This window comes from Myotis yumanensis, unplaced genomic scaffold (genome assembly GCF_028538775.1).
Source record: "Myotis yumanensis isolate MYYU_CA2020_CCGP unplaced genomic scaffold, mMyoYum1.0.hap1 SCAF_7, whole genome shotgun sequence".
In the NCBI taxonomy this organism is placed as follows: domain Eukaryota; kingdom Metazoa; phylum Chordata; class Mammalia; order Chiroptera; family Vespertilionidae; genus Myotis; species Myotis yumanensis.
This window is the reverse complement of record NW_027223758.1, coordinates 18,582,420-18,606,939: the sequence shown is the minus strand read 5'-3', so window position 1 is coordinate 18,606,939 and position 24,520 is coordinate 18,582,420. Positions and strand designations below refer to the sequence as shown.

Here is a 24,520-nt window from a genome sequence, read left to right as displayed (position 1 = left end):
GTGAAAAACAGCCTAGCCCCTACAGATGATCAACAATGGAATTCGAGAACAGAATGTAAGTATAAGACGGTGGGTAAAGGAAAGTGGAAAGGGGGCAGAGAGGAGGACAGGTGAACCACCCTCCCCAGCATATCCCCCCTCCCAAAATCTCTAGACACAGCGTCCAGGCTTGCCATTGGCGTAGAAGTTGAGATTCCTCTTCCAGTGGGAGTGAGAAAGAGAAACAGAGTAGGAATTTCTAAATTATTATGAAATCTAAATTTTGACCGTAGGGCATTTTAAAAGAAGGAACTGAGAAGAGAGACTGTTTTAAATGTCTCAGCATTATGTTCTAAGAAAAATCAGTCATCGCAAAACAAGTACACTACTGCATCGTGCCTTTCTAATAAAACCCTTGCAGGAAGAGGGTTTAATGTGCTCCTGACAGGAACTTCACATATGTGCTTTCCACGGTGGTAACTCCGTCAGCTGCAGCTATGATACTGCTCCCAGCTTATCACCCTGGGTCTACAGAACCAAATCAAAGTCTTCATTCCGGTTGGAACTTCTGCAAATGAAGTCTGAGTAGGCTCATGGAACCTTAGACCTGGACAAGCAGATTCTGACCTCTGGCCATGGGTTCTGACAGCATGATCCACACAGAGCCAGGGCGCCCTCATTTACTAGTATGATAGTCAAGAGGCTGCCCCGGATTAATCCTTCCAGAAACACACTTACAAGCTAAGTGTTGAAAAGGAAACTGCCCTGCTTAGCCCTGAAGGGATCCACAGGGTGGGAAGGCAGAGATAAGAAGGCCTAAAATATTCTATGGTCAACCTCCATTTCTTGGTGAGCATCTCCAACTGAAACTCCACGTTCTCACAAAGACCTCTCAGAACTTCACTAATGTGGACACAACTCAGGGACAAAAACTACATTATAATCCCTGTACTCGGTCTATTCAGATGACAAAATTCCTGTAAAACACCCCCCTTCTCCAGAGGCAGCACAACAACAGGGGCCTGAGTCACCCTATCGAGTCTCCATAAACTGCAAGCGGCTTCCCAACAACTCTGCGCTTGAGGGGTGGTCTCCCACGGCGCTGCAGGTTCACCAGCTACTATAAAGCGGGCCTGTCCAGCCGACCACTGTGGGGCCTCTGCAGCCTGTGGTTTAGGCAGAACAGCCAAAGTTGAAAATTAGCCTTGAATCTTACTCAAGTTAGGCAAACATGGGCTACAAAAATATATTCTCTGTCCGGAGCTCAGAATCAAGAAAGGCCAGCTTGGGAGAGTATTTCCCTTGGCAATACACACAAGTGTATGTTTGATAGCAGTGCAAATGTGTCTTCCCAACTTATGCATAATGGGTTGCTCTAAAAAGGAATTACATCCCCACCACTAATTCCTAGGTTAAAATTTTTTAAAAAGAAATCTTTCAGAGAAAAATAAAAAGCCCTAGTCTTAAGGAGTAATACACTAACAAATTTAAGGCTAAGATCGTATCACCACAAACAGCAAAGAAATCTAAGTGAAAGCCAGCCTTCCTGCTGCTCTGCAGGGTCAGCTTGGGTGGGAACATCATGGGAAACCTCTGATTCACAGGAATGATAAAGCCAGTGATGCCTCACAATGTGCTCTCAAGATCATCATTCAGGGTGCTTTGCTTCTGAAATCCCCACTGGATTTTCCATAGGCCATGCCCAGGTTGGTAGAGAAGATGTGTGCCCGCCATATATCCTGTATGGGCTGACCACAAAGCACCTATGTTCTGTTAATTCTGAAATACAGTATGTACTTTTACTTACTATTGCTAGTACACCTAAGAGTGTAAAGTAGAAAGGTGAAGGCCCCATGATGGAAGGAAGCAGGAAGCGACCCAGAGGCTTGGGGATCACTCCCAAGCTCAGCTGGCTGAAACTCACTGGCCTACCTGGAGGGTCCTGAGAGAATGGCTTTCCTTCTGTTCTGGGGCGGGGAGGGGGGTAAGGATTTAGGGAACAAAAGAAAGTTAAAACTCCAAATTCTTCATACATGGAATATATCTAAGTCATGTAGCCAGACAAGTCTAGTCCGGCTTGGCCAATTCAGTCCAATTTGGCAACTGGGATGAGGTAGGCTTTACAAAAGAACCCTCAACAGCACCCCAGAGCTCAGTCTCATCACTAACGAACGAGCTATTCTGCCATGGGCCACATGTGGGCTCTCAGAAAAACCATGGGGCAGGAGGTGTCACAGAGAACAAGTCCCCAGATAGATTTCCTGGGCACAAGATTACCCACCAGTAAGGCACAAAACTTAAACAGAATGACAACAAAATAGAGTCCCTTACATATACAGTTGTATCAGGATCACCATCTAAAATACAAAAGATTAAGAAAAATATCATGAATATCCATTTATCTACTACCCTACTGCCTCTGATAAAGGTTTATCAGATCCAAACATTTTACCACATTTACTTCTGATTTTTATAGATTTTTTTAAAATCCTCACCCAAAGACACGCTTTTATTGGTTTGAGAGAGAGAGGAAAGGAGAGAGAGAGAAAGAAAGAGAAACATCAATGTGAGAGTGAAACATCGACAGGTTGTCTCCCACACGTGCCCGGACCAGAGACCAAACCTACAACTTGGGTAGGTGCCCTGACCAGAAATAGGACAGACCCATGCTGGCCAGGGCTACTTCAGATATTTTTAAAACTCTCGGCCTGGCCAGCGAGGCTCAGTGGTTGAGCGCCATCGACCTATGAACCAGGAGGTCACGGTTTGATTCACAGTCAGGGCACATGCTTGAGTTGCAGGCTCGATCCCCAGTGTGGGGCATGCAAGAAGCAGCCAATCAATGATTCTCTCTTATCATTAATGTTTCTCTATCTCTCTTTCCCTTCCTCTCTGAAATAAAAATATATTTTAAAATAAAAATAAAACTCTCCCTCTCTCTCAGCACCTGGAATGTAGCACGTGCATACATATTTATGCTTACATTACAAACATATGTCTCAACAGGTAAAATATAGTGTAGCTTTGAGTGCTCATGAGTGTTATACAAATGTCACTACTGCAGGTATTATTGGACATTTTTAAACAATTAAACTTAGTTTTTGAGATTTATTTCCATAAACAAACATAACTTTAGTTCATTTTAATTCTATATTATGTAACTAGACCACAAATGGGAATGGAAATGACAGGCATTTAGGTTTTACAAATTTATGCTATTCACACAGAACTATAGTGTGGCACGTTTTCCAGGTTCTCTGTGCCTGTGTACGCATTTCTCTATGACAGACCTAGAACTAGACCTGCTGGGACAGGGTGGGCAAGGCTGTATGCCAGATGTTGCCAAACTGCTCCCCAAAGGGGCAACGACACAAGGCCCCCACATCTCTGCCAACATTTCCTACTGTAGTCAAACTTGAGTCATGGTGCCAATTAAATGAATGTGACACTGCATCTTGTTTACTGTCTTTCAGATTTCTTTACTATGTTATTGTTCAAAGCCCTTTGCTCATTTTTATATTAGTTTTTTTCCTGTTTGTAGCTGACCTTTACATATTTTGATATTAATCATTTGTTTTAGTTGTGCTGCAATCTGTGGTTTCTTTTCCAACCAATGTATATCAACTATTAATTACACTATTAATGTAGTCCAATTTACTAATATTTGCCTTATGGTTTGTCATTCTTGTTTCATAGCTACTGCCTCAGAGTCATAAAGAGAATGTTCACTTTTTTAAAAAGAAAAAAGTGTCACTATCCTTCAAATTTAAATAATTACTCATTTATGTTGGAGAGAAGAAATACATTTCTATGAGTCAAAACTCAATACAATCCCAGCCAATGTGGCTCTGCTGGCTGGAGCATTGCCCTGTGCACCAGAAGGTCACAGGTTAGATTCCCAGTCAGGGCACATAACCAACCAGGTTGCACATTTCACCCCGGTTGAAGTAGGTTCGGGAGGCAACCAATCTCTTCCTTCCTCTCTCACTAAAAAAATCAACAAAATAAAATGAGAAAACTTCCACGCACACAAAAAAAACTCATACAAAGTGAAAAATCTCCCTCATACCCAATCCCCCAGCCACTCAGGTTCCAACCACTGGGATGGGAGACAGCCACTATGACAGAAGTCATTTTACTGTTTAGAAGTTATTTTTTTCTAAAAACCTCAGTAATGCTTTTCACAGCTAGTTTTTTAATCACCTGGATTTACTTTGCCATATGACAGGAAATCATGATAAAACTTTTCCCCATCAGTTTAATTATCCAGCACAATTTCCTGGCTGTTCTATCTTCCTCCACATTGCTCCCCATTACTTAAATTCAACCTCTGTCCCATCAAGTCTGAAATATGCCGGGATCTGTTACTGGACTCACACTTTGTACCACCAGCATATTTATCTATGCCCTGCATCATCACACATTTTTGGCCTATGCATTCCCTTTAAAAAATTCTACTATGAGTTTTATTTGAATCACATTGAATTTACAGATGAACGTAGGGAGAACTAACCCTGCACACTATGGGAGCTTCTCATAAATGAATATAGTATGGTAAAGCTCTACATTCTTTCAAATTTGCGAAAAGCTTTTTAAGGTCTTCCCTATAAGTCTTACCCATCTTTTCTGTTGTATTTAAGATTATTGTTTTTTTTAAATGTACTAAAAAAGGTATCTTTTGTAAGTTACTTTTTCTACTTCTAGCTATAGACAACCAGCAAAGTTATTCATTCCTGCACTCATTTATCCAGATACTATGCTAAACTAGTGTCAAATCTAGGAGTTTGTAGGTTTTCTTGAATTTTCTTTGTTTAAAAAATAATCACCTATGAAAAAAGAAAATGTTGTTTCAAGCCATACTCTCCCTCATCTTTTTTCTTGTCTGAGAAGACTCTGCAGCAGTGTTGACAAGGGTGGGAGAGGGGGCTTCCTGGTCTCATCTGTTTGCCATTTCCTAACATTTCACTATTAGACAACAGCTTTTTGGTAGAAGCGTCTTCTCAGGTTAAGCTATTTTACATTCCTAGTTATCTTTTCTTTAACTGATTACTAAATTTTAGCAAATGTTTTTTCTTTACCAGTTGACATTTTCTCTAATCTGAAATGGACTGCATTACAGTAATACATATTATGTTAACTCAAAGACTGCTCTTATGCTATAAACCCTTCTTGATGGTGAGCCCTTTTTAATATATCACTAGATTTGTTTTGCTCACATTTTTATATGGAACTTCCATGTGTTCCCTTTAAGTGAAGAGAGTTAGAGTTCATTCTCAGACTGTTCTTATCTATATAAGTGACCTTGGTAGCAAGGTCACTTGAGTCTCATAAAATGAGCTAAAGATCATCCCTTTCACCCTGTTCTTGGTAGATTTAGAAGAACTTGCCTGTATAAAAACTGTCAGATCTCTGGTGTTTCAACATCTGTTTTGGGGGGTAGGGGGAGTTAGAGCTCATTTTTAACTGATTCCATTTTTTTCCATTTTTGAGATATAATTGAAATAGATCACTGTATAAGTTTAAGGTGTACAGCATGATGATTTGACTTACATATATCATGAAATGACTACCACAACAGGTTTAGTTAATATCCATCATCGCATATAGATACAAAAACAAAACAGAGGAAAAATATTTTTCTTGTGATGAGAACTCAGGATTTACTCTCTTAACTTTCATATGTATCACACAGCAGTCATCATGTCATTGTGTTGTACTTTACATCACTAGTACTTATTTGCCTTACAACTGGAAGTTTGTACCTTTTCACCACCTTCTTCCAATTCCCCTTCCTCCTCCCCTCTGCCTATGGTAACCACAAATCTAATCACTTTTTCTACAAGACGAGATTTTTTGGTTAAGATTTGGAGATCATACAGTACTTGTCTTTTTGGCTTATTTCACTTAGCACAATGCCCTAAAAAAAGTCCATTCATGTTGTCACAAAAAGCAGGAATTCTTCCTTTTTATAGCTGAACTAGAGGCCCAGTGCATGAATTCGTGCACGAAGGGCGGGGGGGGTGGGTGGTGTCCCTCAGCCTGGCCTGCGCCCTCTTGCAATCCAAGACCCTTTTGGGGATGTCCGGATGCCAGTTTAGGCCCGATGCCTGCCTGGCCTGTGGGATTGGCCTAAACCGGCAGTCAGACATCCCCTGAGGGATGTAGCAGTGTGCCAAGTGGCAGGCAGCCAGGGAGGAGCCCAAGCCGGGGCTGGGCGCTGTGCCACTCGTGCTCATCCCAGCCCATTGAGCACGTCTGTCACCACTGCTAGGTAGCACTGGTGGAGTCAGGAGAGGCTCCTGCTGCTGCAGCAACTGTGCTGGCCAGCCATGAGCCCCGCTTCTGGCTGAGTGGCACTCCCCCTGTGGGAGCGCACTGACCACCAGGAGGCAGCTCCTGCATTGAGTGTCTTCCCCCTGGTGGTCAGTGTGCGTCATAGCGGCTGGTCGACCAGTTGTTCAGTCACTTAGACTTTTATATCCTATATAATAAAAGGGTAATATACAAATCAACCAAACAGCCGAACGACCGGTCACTATGATATGCACTGACCACCAGAGGACAGACGTTGAACGCAGGAGCTGCCCCCTGGTGGTCAGTACACTCCCACAGAGGGAGTGCCCCTCAGCCAGAAGCTGGCTGACCGGGAGTGGGACTAAGCTGTCAGTCAGACACCCCCTGAGGGCTCCTGAACTGCATAAGGGCGCAGGCTGGGCTGAGGGACCCTCCCCACCCCCAGTGCACAAATGTCGTACACCGGGCCTCTAGTATATAGATAATATTTCAGTGTGTGTGTGTGCCCGCGCATGTGTGTGAGTGTGTCCCACAGCTTCTTTATCCATTCATCTGTTAATGGACACTAAGGTTGTTTCCATGTCTTGACTATTATAAATTGCTGATTTAATATCAATGTCAACTCCTAAACCAGCTTTTGGGTTTGTGATCCAAGCTATATAATTCTCATTATTCCTTCCTCCAGCTTCTATTGGCTTATTTTGTTCAAACTTCTTGATATTACATTTATTCATTTTTAGGCCTATTTTTTCTTTAGCAAATCTTTAAGGCAATAAATTTCCCTTTAAGTACTATTGTAGCTTCACCCTAACAAGCTCCAGCACACAGTATTTTCATTTTCAGTTCTAAGTATTTTCTAATTCCCATATGATCTTTTAGACTTGTGTGGTGGTAGTGTCATTAACTTTCTGAGAACATGGAGGGTTGAACTATCATAGGTAATTCCTCATTTAACTGCACTGTCATCAGACAATTTGTTCTATATGATCCATAAAAATAATTTCTTATGTGACGCAGGATGGACACACACACACACACACTAGTGTATGTGGGGGGGGGGGGGGGGAAGGGGGACATATGTAATACTTTCAACAATAAAGATTAAAAAAAAAAAAAAAAGATCACTTGAGAAGGGGACTTAGCCCTCAGACCCTTTTCCAGGCATAATAACTCTCACTGTAGGAAATGGTTTCTTTGCATACAACCTAAATCCTTCTTAAGTGTTAAAGCTTATAACTTCCTAAGCAAAAAGAGACAGCATCTGCTCCATGCTGTGTAACAAATATCATTTGAGGCTAGTAAGTCTGCCCTCAGACAAAATCATTTCCATTTCTTTAACTTTTCTCCTGGGTGTTTGGAATGTGGCTCTTTTTCAAGTTCCTCTAAACATGGACTACACAACAACAGGACTTGGAATTAGAAATCGAACACCAGATTAGAAACGAGGCACCTGTTGGCCCTGCCACTTGCTGGCCTTGTGACTTTGGGCAGACAGTGACTCCCTGGGCCTCTGTCTCCTATAAGAGGAAAAGGATACCTATGCTCAGGAACAAGGGAAGGGGAAAGAAGGCAGGATTATCTCAAGCCATCCATGAGCAATATGTGATACAAACTTGAAAGAAAAATGTGGAAAACTAGACTTTGCATTCGAAATCCCTAGGTCTTCTATTTCTAAATGAAATAAACTGTATTTATCAAAAGAGCCCCTTCACTCTCCGACTCTATGGGTGTGTTGGTTGTTTCTGAGCTTGTTATATGTGGCTTCACAAAGTCCAAAGGCGTGTGCTAAAACTTGTTGACTAAAATAAAGGGTATGCAAACATATGTGTCTCTGAATGATGGAAATTCCTGGAATGTTAGCACACACACACATACACACACACACACACACACACGCACGCACGCACGCACGCACGAACTGTATCTGTAAGAAGTCTTTTTCTTTATATACTTCCAAAATACTCAAAAAAAATTTTATCATAAGCTGAATCTAACCAACTGTATAATCAGTCCTTTAACTTATTCTATTTGGTTTTTTTTAAGTTATCTTGTTTTTTCCTAGTATTATTTTTCCCATTAATGTTTTTCATTACCTACTTTTATGCCTTTAATAATGATTTTGTGTCATACCTTTAGTGGGACTTTAATGGTGGCAATCCTGTCGGGGCTTAGTTCTGGAGCTGTTTCTGCAGAGCTGTTCTATCTTTGCTTCAACCAGGGTCTAGACTACTTTTTTACAACCAGCATGGACCTCCTGTTAATATTCTCAGGAGACTTTGCCTCCCCAGCTTTGGGACAACACAGATAAGCTCCACAGGTTACCACCCCTTGCCACCAGTCAGTCCTTTCATTGAGGGTATGGACCTTCAAGGGTGCAGGCTTTACTTGGATGTATGAAGGGAGACTCAGGTCCCACTCCCCACCTTAGACAAACCCCTGTCACCACCTTGACATTAAAGCCAAAGGCCTAGACCTAAGAAAACTCCGGCTGACAATATCCCACCCATACCCCAGGGTTAATTTACTCCTGGGTCCCAGACTCTCCCCTCACCCTTGGTTAATGGCCTCTGACAATCTCTTTTACTACCTTATAAGCTCAGCTATGTTTTTAAAAGCATGTTTATTCACTTTAACATTTCTAAAAAGAGAAGATAAATTTCAGATCTGATTTAAAATTTTAAGTATAATCTCTGATTTTTTTAACCCAAAGAAACTAAGAGAAATACTGTAACTAAAAGATGTGATCTGAAATAATTTATTTCATGCTTTTTAAAAAAATATATTTTTTATTGATTTTTAAAAAATATATTTTATTGATTTTTTACAGAGAGGAAGGGAGAGGGATAGAGAGTTAGAAACATCGATGAGAGAGAAACATCGATCAGCTGCTTCCTGCACACCCCTTATTGGGGATGTGCCCACAACCAAGGTACATGCCCTTGACCAGAATCGAACCTGGGACCCTTCAGTCCACAGGCCGACACTCTATCCACTGAGCCAAACCGGTTAGGGCTATTTCATGCTTTAATAGGATGGAAATAGCTTTCTACTTTAAAGAAACAATGCTACTCGTTTTAAAGAAAGGCTTAAACACTAAAAATAGAAATGTATTCTATTATAAGCCTTTGCTTATTCATCGGCCATTTCAGATGAATGGTTCAATTTCTATGCCTAAGGAAAAAAAAATAATTGACATGTTTTTGGTACTTATTCACAATAACAGTCTTTGGAAAAGTAGGTACTTAAATAGACCTAAATCTGAGAGCTTATACGAAAGAAGCTTACAGGCTCCACCTCATTTATGAAGACAACATGCCTACAAGTTAGAAATCAAGAATCCTGACTTTTCAAAATGGACATGAACAGTTAAGATGTGCTGGCCCACAACAGAATTCCTACTGCAGTAGATATTAGGCTGCCAGAAAGAAGAGATCAGTCTCTTCCGTACTGTATCCACCAAGCAAATCTCAGCATATCAACTGAATGAAGGCTCTACTAAATAACATTGAGATAGGAGTCACTCATTTATATGGTTATAAGGACCAGATCCAACCAGAAAAACACAAGTATCCTGGTAAAGGAAAATAATGCACTGCAGTGACTTACATGCTTTTGGAAAGAGTTATTTCTTGGTTCTTCATAGTTCCTACGCTATTGCCAATGGTTTCTTTTTATAAGTTTCATTTTCTGTTCTTGCTGGTATACAGAAATGTAACTGATTTTTTCGCCAAGCAACCTTGCCTAATTCTAGCAACGTATCTGTAGATTTTTTTTAAAAAGTTTTTTCTACATATATAAGCATATTGTCTATGAATCACAGTTTTTGTTCCTTTCTTCCCAATCTTCTTATCTTCTGCTTCACTTTTCCTGAACTTTGAACTTTGCACAGGATAGGACCTCCCGCACAGTGCTAGAGAGAAGGAATAACAGCAGGTATCTTGTTTTTTCTTATCTCAAAGGGAAATTTAGGTGTCTTGCTCTTTAGTGTGATGTTTGCTAGAGGCTTTTTGTAGATATCTTTTTTATTAGGTTCTTGGTTCTCTTCTTGGCTCAGTGTTGATAAGTAATATTTTCCTAGAAATTTATTTATGTTGTCAGGGAAGTAAAAAAGAAGTCTTCTCTGTACAGCACCCCCTCCTCTGGATCTTTCAGATGTTTTTAATGAACACAAATTAACACTGATTTATTTTTACTTAGCATAAGTTGTTCATAATAATTACACATTTTTCTAATGTCAACCACATCTGTAGTAAAGTCCCATTTTACATTTTTTATATTAATTATTTATGCCTTTTTCTTGGTCAATTTCACTTGATATCTGTCAACATTATTCATCTTTTGTAAGAATGAAGTTTTTACTTTGTTGAACTTCTCTACTGTATGTTTATTTCCTGTCTCATTAATTCCTTCATATTGTTACTTCCTTTTGATTGGTTTAACTTTATTTTACCTTTTGTAATTTCTGGAAAGAGATGCTTATTATTTAGCTCAGTTATTTTTATCTTTTCTTTTTTTAATGTATGTATTTAAAGTTATACATTTTTCTGTAAATAATACTTTAGCAATATCCTACAAGTTTGTATAATATTTATTATCATTCACTTCAAAACATTTCTATTTTGGGGGGCCTATAATAAATACTAGAAGCAGATTTTTATTTTTAAAAAATATATATTTTTATTGATTTCAGAGAGGAAGGGAAGAAAGAGAGATTTAGCAACATCAATGATGACAGAGAATCATTAATTGTCTGCCTCCTGCATGACCCTCATTCGGAATCGAACTGTAACCTCTTGATTCATAGGTCAATGCTCAACCACTGAGCCACGCCAGTTGGGCTAGAACAGCCGTGGGCAAACTACGGCCCGTGGGCCGGATCCGGCCCGTTTGAAATGAATAAAACAAAACAAAAAAAAGACCGTACCCTTTTATGTAATAATGTTTACTTTGAATTTATATTAGTTCACACAAACACTCCATCCATGCTTTTGTTCCGGCCCTCTGGTCCAGTTTAAGAACCCATTGTGGCCCTCGAGTCAAAAAGTTTGCCCACCCCTGGGCTAGAAGCAGATTTTTTAAAAATTTCCAAATACATGGAGATTTTCTATCTATCTTTTCATTCATATTTCTAGTTTAACTGAATTGTGCTACCTGCTTTAGACAAGTTCAATCCTTTGACATTTATTGAGACTTACTTTAAAGTCCCAGATGTGGCCAATCTTTCAAAAATTTTGAAGTCAAATATGTATTAGCTGGCTGCAGTGTTTTATTTATAACAGTCACACATAGACCACATTCCTAATTGTGTTCAAAGTTCTAATCCTTACTGATTTTTGTGTCTGCTTAGCTGTCAATTATTAAGAGGATGTGCTAAAATTTTCTATTATGTTTATAGATTTGGCTATTTCTTATAGTCCTGTCAATTTTTGTTTTGTATTTTTTGTGATTATGTTAATAAGATGCAAATTAAAAATGCTGTATCTTTGAGCAAAATTGGACTTTTATAAGTATGAAGTGACCTTTTCTCTAACTTTTTTGTGTTAGTCTATTTAAAATCTGATATATCTTTGTTTTAACTAGAGTGTTTATAAACTTACATTTAATATGAATGCCAATATATTTGACTTTAAATATATCATCTCATATTGTGCTATCCCCCTACTGTCCTGGCATGGTTTTTTTTAAATCTCCTTTCTTATCTTTTTATTTTATTGTTTTTAAATCATTCAATTTCCCCCCCTCTATTATCACAGAATATGTTGCTTCTATTCCTTAGGAATAACCCTTAAAAAATAATTACATGCTGCCCTAACCGGTTTGGTTCAGTGGATAGAGCATCGGCCTGCAGACTCAAGGGTCCCGGGTTCAATTCTGGTCAAGGGCATGTACCTTGGTTGCGGGCACATCCCCAGTGGGGAGTGTGCAGGAGGCAGCTAATCAATGTTTCCCTCTCATCGATGTTTCTAACTCTCTATCCCTATCCCTTCCTCTCTGTAAAAAAATCAATAAAATAAAAAAAAGATCATCATTTAAAAAAAATAATAACAACATGCAGTGTTCACCAAGTTAAACAAAACTTTACCCCTCTGCACTAATTCAATGTTATTGTTTACATATTTAATCTTATCCATTTTTCAGCCTCCTTCCCATTGCCAACATTATTAGTCTTTTACATTTGCCTGGAATTGCCACTTTCTTTATTTTTCATTGCTGGTACATCTCACTCTTCCCATTTGGCATTACTTTCCTTCCAGGAACATCTGTGAGAATTTCATTTAGAAAAAGCTGTCTTGTTTTTTGTCTTAAAGGTTACCTTCATTTCATCCTCTCTTGACTTTTCTCCTTTGGTTGCTGTATCAATCACTACATTGTCTACATGTCAGTTTTGTTTTTTCTTTTGGGGGATGGGTGTCTCATCTGTTCTATAAAATTTTTAATCATTATCTCATCATATTCTCTGTCCCGTAATCTCTCTTCCTTCCTGGAACCCCAATTAAACACACTTCTCAGTCTATCCTCCCTGATTCTTAATAGGGCCTACAAATTATTCATCTATTGGATTCTCTGAAATGAAATCTGTGTATTTTCTTCTGTTCTAACTTCTACTTCATTTATTCTCTTCAATCAGTGAGTCTATAATTACATTTACTAAGTTGCTCATGTCTAGAAGTTAGTTGTACCCTGATCATTTTTTCAAAACTTGCCAGGTCATCTGATAGTTTCTTTCCCTTGTAGGGATTTTCAAGCTTGTCTATTACTTTAAGAATAGTAAGAAGTATTGTTTAAAATTGGTTTAAAACTACCTCGTGCTCTCACAGATTTCTTTCTGCTGGTCCTCTGCACTATTTGTGTTCATTTATTCTTAACTAGAGACTGCTCATTTTCCTTTATAAATTACCAGAGGCCTGGTGCATGTAATTCATGCACGGGTAGGGTCCCTAGGCCTGGCCGGTGATCAGGGCAGATCAGGGCCAATCGGGGCCTTCCACTGCCAGTGGGGGCCTTTCTTCATTCCACACTGCCCCCTGGTGGTCAGTGCACGTGAACGATCGAACTCCCAAGGGGACAATTTGCATATTGGGCTTTTATATACATAGATACCTGGGAATTCACTGAGCCTAGAAAAAAGGTGCAATCCTTCAAAGATCTGTTTGTTGGTGGACTGGCCCAGGAGTGCTATCTGTCCAGGTAAACTCTAAAATAAAGAATTTAAAAATTGGCTGAGAATTTTTTACCATTTAGGATCATGGGATCTGCATGAGGGGCAACTTGTGAGTTCAACTTTGCAGCAGGTGAATGGACCTACTCCTGACTTGCCTTCACCCTGAAGGCATGGGAGCCCTCAGTGGTTCCAGCTCTAAAAGTGAGGGTCTTCCGCCCTAGCCGGTTTGGCTCAGTGGGTAGAGCATCAAACCTGCGGACTGAAGGGTCCCGGGTTCGATTCCGGTCAAGGGCATGTACCTTGGTTGCGGGCACATTCCCAGTAGGGGGCATAAAGGAAGCCGCTGATCAATGTTTCTCTCTCATCGATGTTCCTAACTCTCTATCCCTCTCCCTTCCTCTCCGTAAAAAATCAATAAAATATATATATTTTTAAATAAAATAAAAATAAATAAAAGTGAGGGTCTTCCATCATACTGCCCCCTGTGCCCAGAGACACCATCAAAACTCAGTTTGCCCAATGTTTTCAGGATTGTACATACTTTCCAGGATTACTCCACTTTTACTGAAATTTCGGCCTCCTCACTATCTTCAATATGTTCCAAGTCATTCAATGCTTTCAGAAGATGTTTGTATTTCTTATGCAGTACTTGCCCCACTCAACCCCGGTCAGTTCACCCAGTCAACCCTATCACCAGAAATACAGTGCCCCTTTCCTTCTTTACACTACTGACTTTTGGAACTCTTGTCACTCCTAGCCAAAGCAAATCCCAGCCAACCAACTCTTAAAAGAAAAAGATCATCCCTGCTACATGACAGGAAATGTAACTGTGCTAGGGAGCCTTCCAAAGCCAAACCTAGATATACAACAATCCAGGAGGAGCAGAGCCTGCAGTGTCCTATACCACCAACCCTGGGCTCTGCACAAGGATTCCAGGAACAGGAGGCGTGCAGATTTTCAGGTTAGAAACTGTGGGTCAGTACTGAATGACCTCTAGTATCCAACTAATGGCTCCTTTGTTTTTAAGAAATTCACTTAATATTCCAGTACATTACATTAACCTGGGTGGGGAGGAGCATCTGAAGAACTCAAATCTCCAGACCAGAGCACTGCTGAGCTCCTTCTCCCTTCATTTAACTACAGCAAGAGAAACTGTCTTTTCTGCTCAGATTTGTGATTAAGAGACAGCATTTACTCAGAGGCAATAAAATCTGACCCTCTTCCACAAACCCTCTGCAAAGGCCCATCTTCGATTAAGGAATTCTGCAGCCAAACCTTCCTATCTCTCTGACAAGTAAAACTACAGCATGAGAATTATTTCTTACGAACAGCAATGGTAAATCAAACTTCATTCTGACTCATTTTTAAAGTCAGCTACTGTATAATATATTCCGAGCTCTCATATACTGCTGGTGGGAGTATAAACTAGTACCAGCACTTTGGGAAAAAGTCTAGCACTCTTTTCTAAAGCTGAGCATATGTCTCCTTGTGGTCCCAAAATCCCACTCTTACAAAGAGATCCAATGGAAATGTAGACAAGTAGTCACCAAAGTCAGGGGCAAGACTTTGTATTCTGTAATGTAATTTACAAGTCCCAAATTAGAAACTATCCAAGTACTCATCCATAGTGAAAGGACAAACTGTGATGCCTTCACGGAGTACTACACAACAAAAATGAACTAGCCGTCCTAGCTGGTTTGGCTCAGTGGATAGAGCCTACAGACCAAATGGTCCCAGGTTCAATTCAGGTCAAGGGCACATATCTTGGTTACAGGCTCCTCCCCAGCCCGGGCCCTGGTCAGGACTTGTGCAGGAGGCAACCAATCGATGTGTTTCTCTCACATCGATGTTTCTCTCTGTCTTTCCCTCGCTCTTCCACTCTCCCTAAAAATCAATGAAAAAATATCCTTGGGTGAGGATTAACAAAAATAAACAAAAAACGAATGAACTAGCCCAACAGCATGGATGAACTTCACACATAACCAATGAAAGACCCAAAGAGCATATGCCATATGATTCCATTTACATCAAGTTTAAACACAGGCTGAATGAATCTGTGTGCTAGATAGAAATCAGGACAGCAGATACCCTGGGGGTTGGCCAGCATCTAAAGTGGGCACAAGAGGAGCTGTGGCAGAGGGCAGCATGGGGTGTGATCATCCTGATCTGCTAAACAGGGTGGGCAAAAGCAGGTTTACAGTAGTGGGTATGTGAAACAGAGTTTATTCTTGTATTATATATTTTTCTATACGAACAACTATAAACTTATGTTTGCCCACCCTGTATTGTTCTACAAACTATGACTGCATTTTTCTGTGTCTGTATTTTACTTTAGTAAAAAGAAAAATAGTACACATATGCCAACTCTGGTAGGAAATGGATCATGTGAATCTTGAAGGAGGGGCATCATTAATGACTGGAGAATCTGTTGCAGCACTTTCAATCCTGCCACCTCCCTGACCTCACCTTTGCACACACACATACACGATGTTAGCTGGAACCAAGGTCAAAATGGGCAGTCACCTCCTGCTTTAATCTTCCCAAGACCCTCACTGTCCATGGCCAAGCCCACTGTGCCATCTTTCTCACCACTTTTAAAAATCAAACTGTTCAGAGTAAGGCTCAGGATCTTCCAACTTAAGAGTAAAGCCACATATCACAGAATAGAGTGGCTGGGTTTCAGAGTCGTAGCTGAAGTTGACTTTTTCAATGTCCCTTGGCACATCACAAATGAGACTTTTCACTCAGGGTGTCAATTCATTTATTCTTCAGCACCGACTCCTTCTTTCCCTCTATCACCATGATTACTATGAAATTCCGAAAATTAAGATTCTTTCTAATTATCACAAATATCTAGGACTCACAAAGAAATGAAAATGTATTCAACAGAAATAAAGCTACATCTAATTCCTATTCAGGACAAGTCTTAATTGAAGAGAAAATAGTTTTTGATGTATTGAGTTGTGCATTTTAACGACTGAATGAGAAGTTCCAGAAAAACATACCAGTTGAGCTTACGGCCAGATGAGGATGTTCCACATAAAACAAGTAGGCCAGATTCTCTGGTCAGAAACAGCTAAGAATCTAGGATCTATTTTTCATTTCTTTGCCTAAAAGCAAAAGTAGGAAGAAAGGCGGAGACATAAAGGATAGGGGCTAGGCCTGGAATGGCCTCTTGCCAGCCCACTTGCCCCAATAATTTTCCTCTAGTTCAGTGGTTCTCAACCTTGGCTGCACATTAGAATCACTGGGAATCTTTTTAAAATCCTGATTTCTGGGCCTCATCCTCTGGAAATTCTGTTTCTTTGTTACTAATGTTGTGGCCCCACCCCATAACAAAGAAACAGAATTTCCGGAGGATGAGGCCCAGAAATCAGGATTTTAAAAAGATTCCCAGTGATTCTAATGTGCAGCCAAAGTTGAGAAAACTGCTCTAATTCCTTGGCTTCCACCAGCAAGTTCTCCCAGAGGAAAGAAAACCACCACATGGGGAAGCAGGATGTTAATCTTAGCAACATCTCTTACTCCTCAGTCTGACTAAAAGAAGAGAGAATGGAATCCTAGCTACAAAGAAAGAATTTTCCCTCCGACCACTATGGAACACTCATGCCACAAAACACAAAATCCACCTGCAAGCCCCACCTAATGCTCATCAGCTAATTCTCAGAGAACTGGTGTGAGCACCTGGGGAGGGCCCGATCTGCTGAGGGATCCTGGTGTGAATGATGGACTGTGGAGAACAGGAAGCACTGAGATCAATACAACCAGCATGGAGGTTTGGGGCACTAGGGAGAGAGCAAATGCCCAAGCCTCCCCCTAGGGGTCACTTCAAATCCCTGGCCTCTGCTGGCAGAGCAGGACCATCCCTCCATGGGTATAACTCTTAATTTCCCAACTGTAGCCAGGCTGGAAGGAATCCAAAAATCACCTAGCTTTGGAATATGTTTATACTTGATGCTCTAGGAATCCAGATGACTTCAAGCTAAATAGTAGACTCATAGAACACAAGCAGAAAGTCATCTTTCCATTAGCTCAGCAAGGATGGGCACCTACTGTGTGCCAGTCACTATTCCAAGCATTAGGGATACCTTGGAGAAACAAAACAGACACATCCCTCCATTGGCAGAGCTTATGCTCCAAGGGCAGCATGTCAGGTAGTGATAATGAAGAGAAAACCATGCAGAGAGGTGGGGCAGGGAGCTGGAGTAGGGGTGGGGATTGTCATGGACTGTCACTTTAAATAGGGTGGTCAGGGAGGTAACACTTCACAGCCCTGAAGAAGGTTGGGGAAGCAAGCCATGTGGCCATCTGGAAAGAAGCTCCCCACTGAGAGCAACAGCATGTGCAAAGGCCCTGAGGCAGAAGCATGCCTGAGAAAAAACAGGGGGCCAGTGTGATTGGAGCAGAGGGCAAGGAGATGGTAAGAGCGAGTGGCCAAGGAGAATCTTAAACAGAAAAGTGACATGATTTTCTCTTGGAACAGACTAGAAGTCAGGGGGTGAAAGCAAAAAGCAAGAAGACCACTTTAGAGCTAATGAAATAATCCAGGCAAAACAATATTTAGTAAATATTTATCAAATTAAAAAAAATAACCCAGGCAACATGAGAGGGATTTGGATCAGGGTGGTGCTTGTGAAAGTAGAGAGAATAGCTGGATTCTGGCTCTGATTTGAAGGTAGAGCTGACAGGATTTGCTATTATACAGGATACAAGTATGAGAAAGCAAAGAGTTAAGGATAAACCAAGATTTGTGGCCTGAAAGATGGAGCCATCTGGCCTAGTTTAATTTTACACGAGGAGGACACCAAAGCCCAGAGAAGAGAAAAGTCATGCCCAAGGTTGAACTACTTATTTCTGGGACTGAAACCCCCAACCAGTGCTTCTCCCACTGCCCAGAGCTGCAGCTCAACAATAGACGCTGATGACCACTCACTCAGGTGCCCGCCGACTCCTCTTTGCTCTGATGCTGGAGTAGACAGTGCCCTCTCAGGGACAGCCAATACCCACACACGTCATGTAAATCAGGGTAGGGTGCTGGTGAAAGAGATCACAGGTACTGACCAGAGAGGGTGACCACGGTCCATGGTTGCCATTAAAGGCGGCAGACCTGGTGTGGCCAGGAATTCCCATTTTTTCCAAGAGAACCCAATAATCTAGATTTTATGAAAAAATTCTCCATTTTTAAAAGGTGATTTAATTGTTTAGTAACATGAGGTTGACCAAGCAAATCTCATGTGCAGACCAAGTTCTGCATGGTGTCCATACAGGGCACCAGCCTGGAACCAGCCTTAAGACAGTCTAAAGAAGATCTTATTTGCTCATACCTCGATCAGGGTTAGTTTATGGAATTCAAGGTTTGGGCTTAAAATAGTCTTTATTCCAGCTTTTGAGCCAGCAGATGATATTCATTATCACTATAAATAGCTAATAACTTCTGGCACAATCTTAGTGGACCTCCTCTCTAACCAGAAGAAAGTAGCTACCCATCATTCTGGGTTGTTAACTTTAGTTTTATGTTATTCTACTCCAAGTACCAAGATCAGCCCACTAGTATAATAGAGCCTTGCAAATAATCATTGACCCAGGAAACAACTTATGACAGCCAAGTACAAAAATGCCAGTATATTGGAACATATAAGATTTGGGAACTGGCAGCTGTTCCAGTCTTGCAAACATAATTAAATGTAGAAATGACACTTTCTTTATAAAGTTGTTTCCCATTGCTAGGGGGAGACACATGTCACTTATAGCACTTAAAGGAAATATACTAGATATGTCTGGTTTTTCAGACCTGGGAGTCAGGTTGCCTGTTTCAGGAGACTCATCAGAATTTGCCTCCTACGAAGCACCCAAGTTAATTTTCTATAATGCTAAGTGGCCCTCTTGCCCAGGCTCTCTCACTTAGAATTAAATATTGATTTTCTCTACAAACCATATGCTTTTTGCCCAATAATGATTTATGTGTGTGTTTGGTTTGATCGCTTTGATGCTATTGGTAAAAATCTCTCCAAGGCAGAGCCACTACAGTATCTGCGTTACTCACCCACCTCCTTTCTTTTCCTTGGTATGCAATTTACAACGCACCCAAAGAGTTGGTAATGTTTTCTAAAGGTGATATATCTCATTAGTTTGAAGTGCATGAACTACCACTAGTCAACTTTTTTATTATAGAATGGGCAATTTCATATGGTCCAACGTATTAATATGTCTAAATGTTCCAAGGAACAGAGAGACTTGAATGATTAGAGAATACTATCTCTAGAACTTCCTGTGATGATGGAAATGATCTAAATCTCCACTGACCAACACTTGAAATATGGGTAGCATGACTAAGAAATTGAATTTTAAATTTTATTTAACTTTAAGTTTAAATAACTCCTTGTGGCTGCCATATTAGACAACACAGTTTTCTAGATGGTAGCTTCTTCAGACAAGAATTGGTATCACAACTTTGTATTTATAGTGTTTGAAGGCCCAGCACACATGAGATGCTTGAGAAATGAAATTAAAAGTACCTTCTTGCACTGCCACATTTTCAACCGAGTCCCTACCTTCCTTCCATTAAAGCTTTTAATTTACATCTTCTAGTTCCATGTCTTCCCTTGGGTAGTTACTGTCCCAGCAAGTGTGTAATTATATGGACCTACTAGAGGCCCGGTGCATGAAATTCATGCAGTGGTGGGTGGGAGATCCCTCAGCCTGCCTGTGCCCTCTCACCATCCGGGACCCCTTGCTCCTTACTGCCCACCTGCTCACTGCTCCTCAGTGCTGCTGCAGAGACGGGAGAGGCCCCCGCCACCACCGCTGCGCTCACCAGCTGTGAGCCCAGCTTCTGGCTGAGCGGTGCTCCTCCTATGGGAGCGCACTGACCACCATGGAGCAGCTCCTGCATTGAGTGTCTGCCCCCTGGTGGTCAGTGCGTGTCATAGCGACCGGTTGTTCTGCATATTAGGGTTTTATTATATAGGATAGGTTAACATTGTGAAGGCTATGCCCACATCACCCAGCAACTGGGCAATGGGAACTCGCTTGACAACCACCTAACAGGCTGAGTTTCCATGATCTCACCCACAGAATAGGGACAACCATACCTACTCTTAGGATGGGGGTTGTTGCAAGACCTAGATATACGTCAAAGTTGTGGAATCTAATTCTAAACTTTTAAAAAATAAACTTGGGCTCAGCTTCATTTGTCCAATGAGATAAGAAACAACTAAAGAGACTATATTAATAGGTATTATGGTCTACCTCATTTAGTCAACTTTTATTGTGTTACAGGCCAGACTTTAAACATTGAAGCTCCTAGATGTACAGGTGAAATAACACAGTCTTGCTTTCACAATTCTGACTGACCATTTCTCCCCCCCCCCCCCCCCGCCCCGCCCCCAAAACAAGATTTTAGCAAAGAAAAAATCTGGTGTCTCAAAAGAACTCTTGACTCCCTCCCTAAGTGTCATTCACCTATTAATATAAGCTTCCAGGAATAAAAGCACAAGTAAGTAGAGTATGAGGTCTTGTCACTTTTAAAAGGTGTCCCTGCTATATAATAAACCAATATTCCAATTAAATCACTTGTATTCAACCACTTATATGAAATATAGTGCTATAATTACTGCAGCTTGTTGATTAGGGTTCATTTCAGCAAAGAACAAAATTGCTCAAATGTGACTCAATGATTTCAGATTTATTTAAAACTCTCCCAACAACCAAAAAATAGTAAGATGCCAAGGTACCACTTTAACATCTTAATCTCTTTATAGATGTTCAAAGGCCGATTCCCAATTATGAAAGAATTCTGTTATAGCATGTCTTTAGCTCTACCCACTGGACACCCTCTATTTCCAAACGGAGACCTTTCCTGTTCTCCTGCACTCAACAGGGCCCAGAATCTCTGCAAGCCAAGTTCAAATTGCTCCGTGTAAAGGGAAAACAACCTACTTTCTGTCCTTTGCTTAAATAGAGAGGGAAGTGGCATCTCCAAGACCCCGGAACCGGAAGCTACTCTCTGGAAGGGAAATAGGTTGGCAACCCATAGTCTGGCTGACCTTTGGAAAGTTCATAAAGGAACTGAGACATCACCACAGTAAGCAAGCAGCATGATGCAGGATCACCAAGACTTCCCTGGTGTCAGATTAACAGGAAGTTAGTTAAAACGACTAACACAGAGGGAAAGTGTAAAGCAAGAGGCAGGGTCAGTGGAGAATACATGCTCCCAAATGCAGAGGGATGGGGTAAACATGCAGCTGTCCCTCCTGGGAGTGCTGGACAAAGACCTAGGTCTCTGGATCCTCAGCAGCAGTGTTCTTGAAGAGATCTCTAGCCTGGGATGTGAGGCCCAAACTCCAGAAAAGTGCCAGCCAGGCACCCTCACCCTAAAGGTTCCAGCACACTAGGCAAACAGTGATGTGGGAGGCTCACAACTCTGCAAAGTTTCATTTTCTTGATGCTTTCTAGTTTCTGCTGACCTCTGACCTGCTGCCTAGTCTCTGTTGACCTCCGACCTCCAGGAGTTATTGCCAAACTGCCTTGTTTGCACAAGGTCCCTGTTTTATCCAGCCCTTGCCTGGGAGATTGCCCAGCTCCTCATTGTGTGTTTTACTATCTCCAGGCTAAAGATAAGGAAACCCTAAGCATAGTGGCATAGGGGTGAAATCCAGCCCTGCATTTGCAGCAACTAGGATGGAGCCAGAACGACTCCACTTCCCTCCCAAGCCCCACACGCCCCTAAAAACTCATTCCAACAAGAACGGCCAGCACTTGTTGATTACTCCATGCATGCGCTGCACCAATTTTCTCTTAAGTAGAAACATCAGCAGCCCTGTTTTTCACACAGGGAAGTGGAACCCGGAGTGAAACAGCTGGGTCGAGGTCACCCTCAGCGGTGCTGAGATTTCAGAAGACCCCCTCCCTCCCTTAACCACTTCACCATCCCAACCTACCATTTATGAACTGCAACCTGGGGAGGGGTCCCTGAAGCTTCCCAGAAGCCCCAGAGGAAGCGCGGACCCTAGCCTGCCCTCCCCTGCCCCAGAGAGCAGCCCGGGAGCCTGGCCGGCCGGGGCGGGTGCCAACACGCTTGGCCGACCGGGCCGGAGGTGCCCGCTTCCGCCCGGGCCTGGCACCGCCAGCCCATTCATCGTGGCACCGGCGGGGCGGGCCAGGCAGGGCCCGAGGTGCCCACCTACCCCCGCCGGGCGCCCGAGCGCTGAGCTCCGCACGGCCGGGCCGGGGGGGAAAAGGGTGCCCTCAGCCCGGCCGCCAGGGGGAGCAGGGAGCTGCCTCCCTCACTCCGGGAAGTTGCCACGGCGGCCGCCGGGGCGTCCGGACCCCGTTCAGCCCTCGGTCTCCGCACGGCCTCACCCGCAGCCCCGCGTCCCAGGCCCCGCCCGTCCGGGGCCACACGGCCCCTAGAAGCGCCTCCAGGCCGCAGCCCGCAGGCGGGCGCGCTCGGCCCGCGGGCCCTCATTCAATCCCGCCTCCTCCCCCCCGGCCGGCCTCCGCAGCCTTCCGCCCGTCCCCCCACCCTCTCCAGTCCGGACTGCAGCCCGGCAACGTCATCCGGCCGCTTCCCGAAACTTAACCCCTTCCTCCTCCAGCTGTGCGCCGCCCCACCCCGCCGACAACTTTCTTTGCCCAACTTCAGAGCGCGCGGGCCGGCCCGACGGCCCGGCGGAGAGGGAGGGGTCGCCACGTCGCACCACGGGGCCGCCGCCGGTCACCCCGACGGCGAGGAGCGTTGAGTCCACACCGTGGGGCGCACTCGGCTGACGCCCCTGCACGGGTTTGGCCCGGCACACGCCCCCGGCGCCGGACCCGACTCTGAGGGTCCGGAGGGTCCGCGGCCGCCGCGACGGCTGGCGGCGCTGCCGGGGGAGGGGCCGCCAAAGGAGACGTGTCACTCGCGGCGCAGCCGGCCCTCGCCCCTGCCCCGGCGCCCCGACGGCCCGGCCCACGCGCCGTGGCCGCCGCTGCAGGGCCGGGCCAAGTTTCTTACCTGCAGCCTGAGAAGCGGGAGGGAGAGCGTGAGGGCAGAAGCCGCGTCGCCGCCGGGAGAGAGAAGCCGGCCGAGCCTCCGCCGAAAAGCCACCCCCGAGCAGCTGCAGACACCGCGACCCCGACGCCGCCCGCCCCGTCCGCCGTCCGCTTCGGCCGCTAGCTGGCTGCGTGCGCGCGTGTGGAGTCGTGGCACTTTCTGCCTCGGAGCTGGCGAACGGCCCCCTCCGCCGGGATCGCCGCCTCCTGCCTTCCCCACCCGCGCCAGCCATTCATCGGGCCGCCTCTTTCCATTGGCCCGCGCCCCGCCACTCCGCCGGGCGCTGGCCAATCAGAGCGCGGGAGGCCAAGTAGCGGCGGCTGTCATTGGGCAGAGAGGAGGGTCTCCGCCTGGGCCAATGGGAGAGGGGAGGAGCTGCAGGGAACCGGGAGGGCGGAGCCGGGGCGGGGCGGGGCTGCGCGGCGCTCGGCCCCGCGCGGGGGCGGGACGGGGCCGGCCGCACCGCCAGACGGGGGAGGGGGCGCCGACCGCCCACGCCCACTGTGGGCCCGCCGCGCCGCTCCCGGAGGCTGACTTGAAACGGGCTCTGCCTGGGAGGGCGGTGGGAGGTTCGAGTCCCGGCGGCGCTGGGCCTGCGCCCCTGAATCCCGACGAGCTGAGATGGCAGAGGGTGTTACCCTGCACAACCCACCAACAACCGGGAAAAATGCTTTATTTAAACCCAACTAACTTCCCCCAGAACAGCGCCCCCTCCGGGCCCCGGGTGTGAGGACAGACTCTGCTGGGGATCAATCTAGGGAAGGCAAGTCCCTGTCTTCAAAGAGACTGCAATCAGCACCAGAAAGGATTTTCTTGAGTAAATAGAGGAACTGGGTAGAAAGGCCAGAGGTGCATAAGGAGTGGAGGGCGACGTCATTGCACTCATTTTTAGGGAGGGTACAACTGAGGCATAATCTCCAAACCACAGCTGGCAGAGTAATAATTACAGGCCGCCTTGGGCTTTTACTCCTTGAATGGGGAGGGCGAGAGGGTCTGACCCAAGAAAACACCCATTTCCCAGAAAACTGAGCAAAATAGTACTTCCTTCATTA

The 24,520-nt window shown here is 43.8% G+C and overlaps 1 protein-coding gene across 4 annotated transcripts in view; it reads right to left on the bottom strand.

Moving 5' to 3' along the window:
* Positions 1–23,662, bottom strand: part of RRBP1 (ribosome binding protein 1) — a 69,369-nt gene extending 45,707 nt beyond the window's left edge. For all 4 annotated transcript variants that reach the window (XM_070419875.1, XM_070419876.1, XM_070419878.1 and 1 more), the window contains exon 1: positions 23,430–23,662. The gene's annotated coding sequence lies outside the window, so the exon portion shown is untranslated. The remainder of the gene's footprint in view (positions 1–23,429) is intronic.
* Between the last annotated feature and the right edge of the window lie 858 nt (positions 23,663–24,520).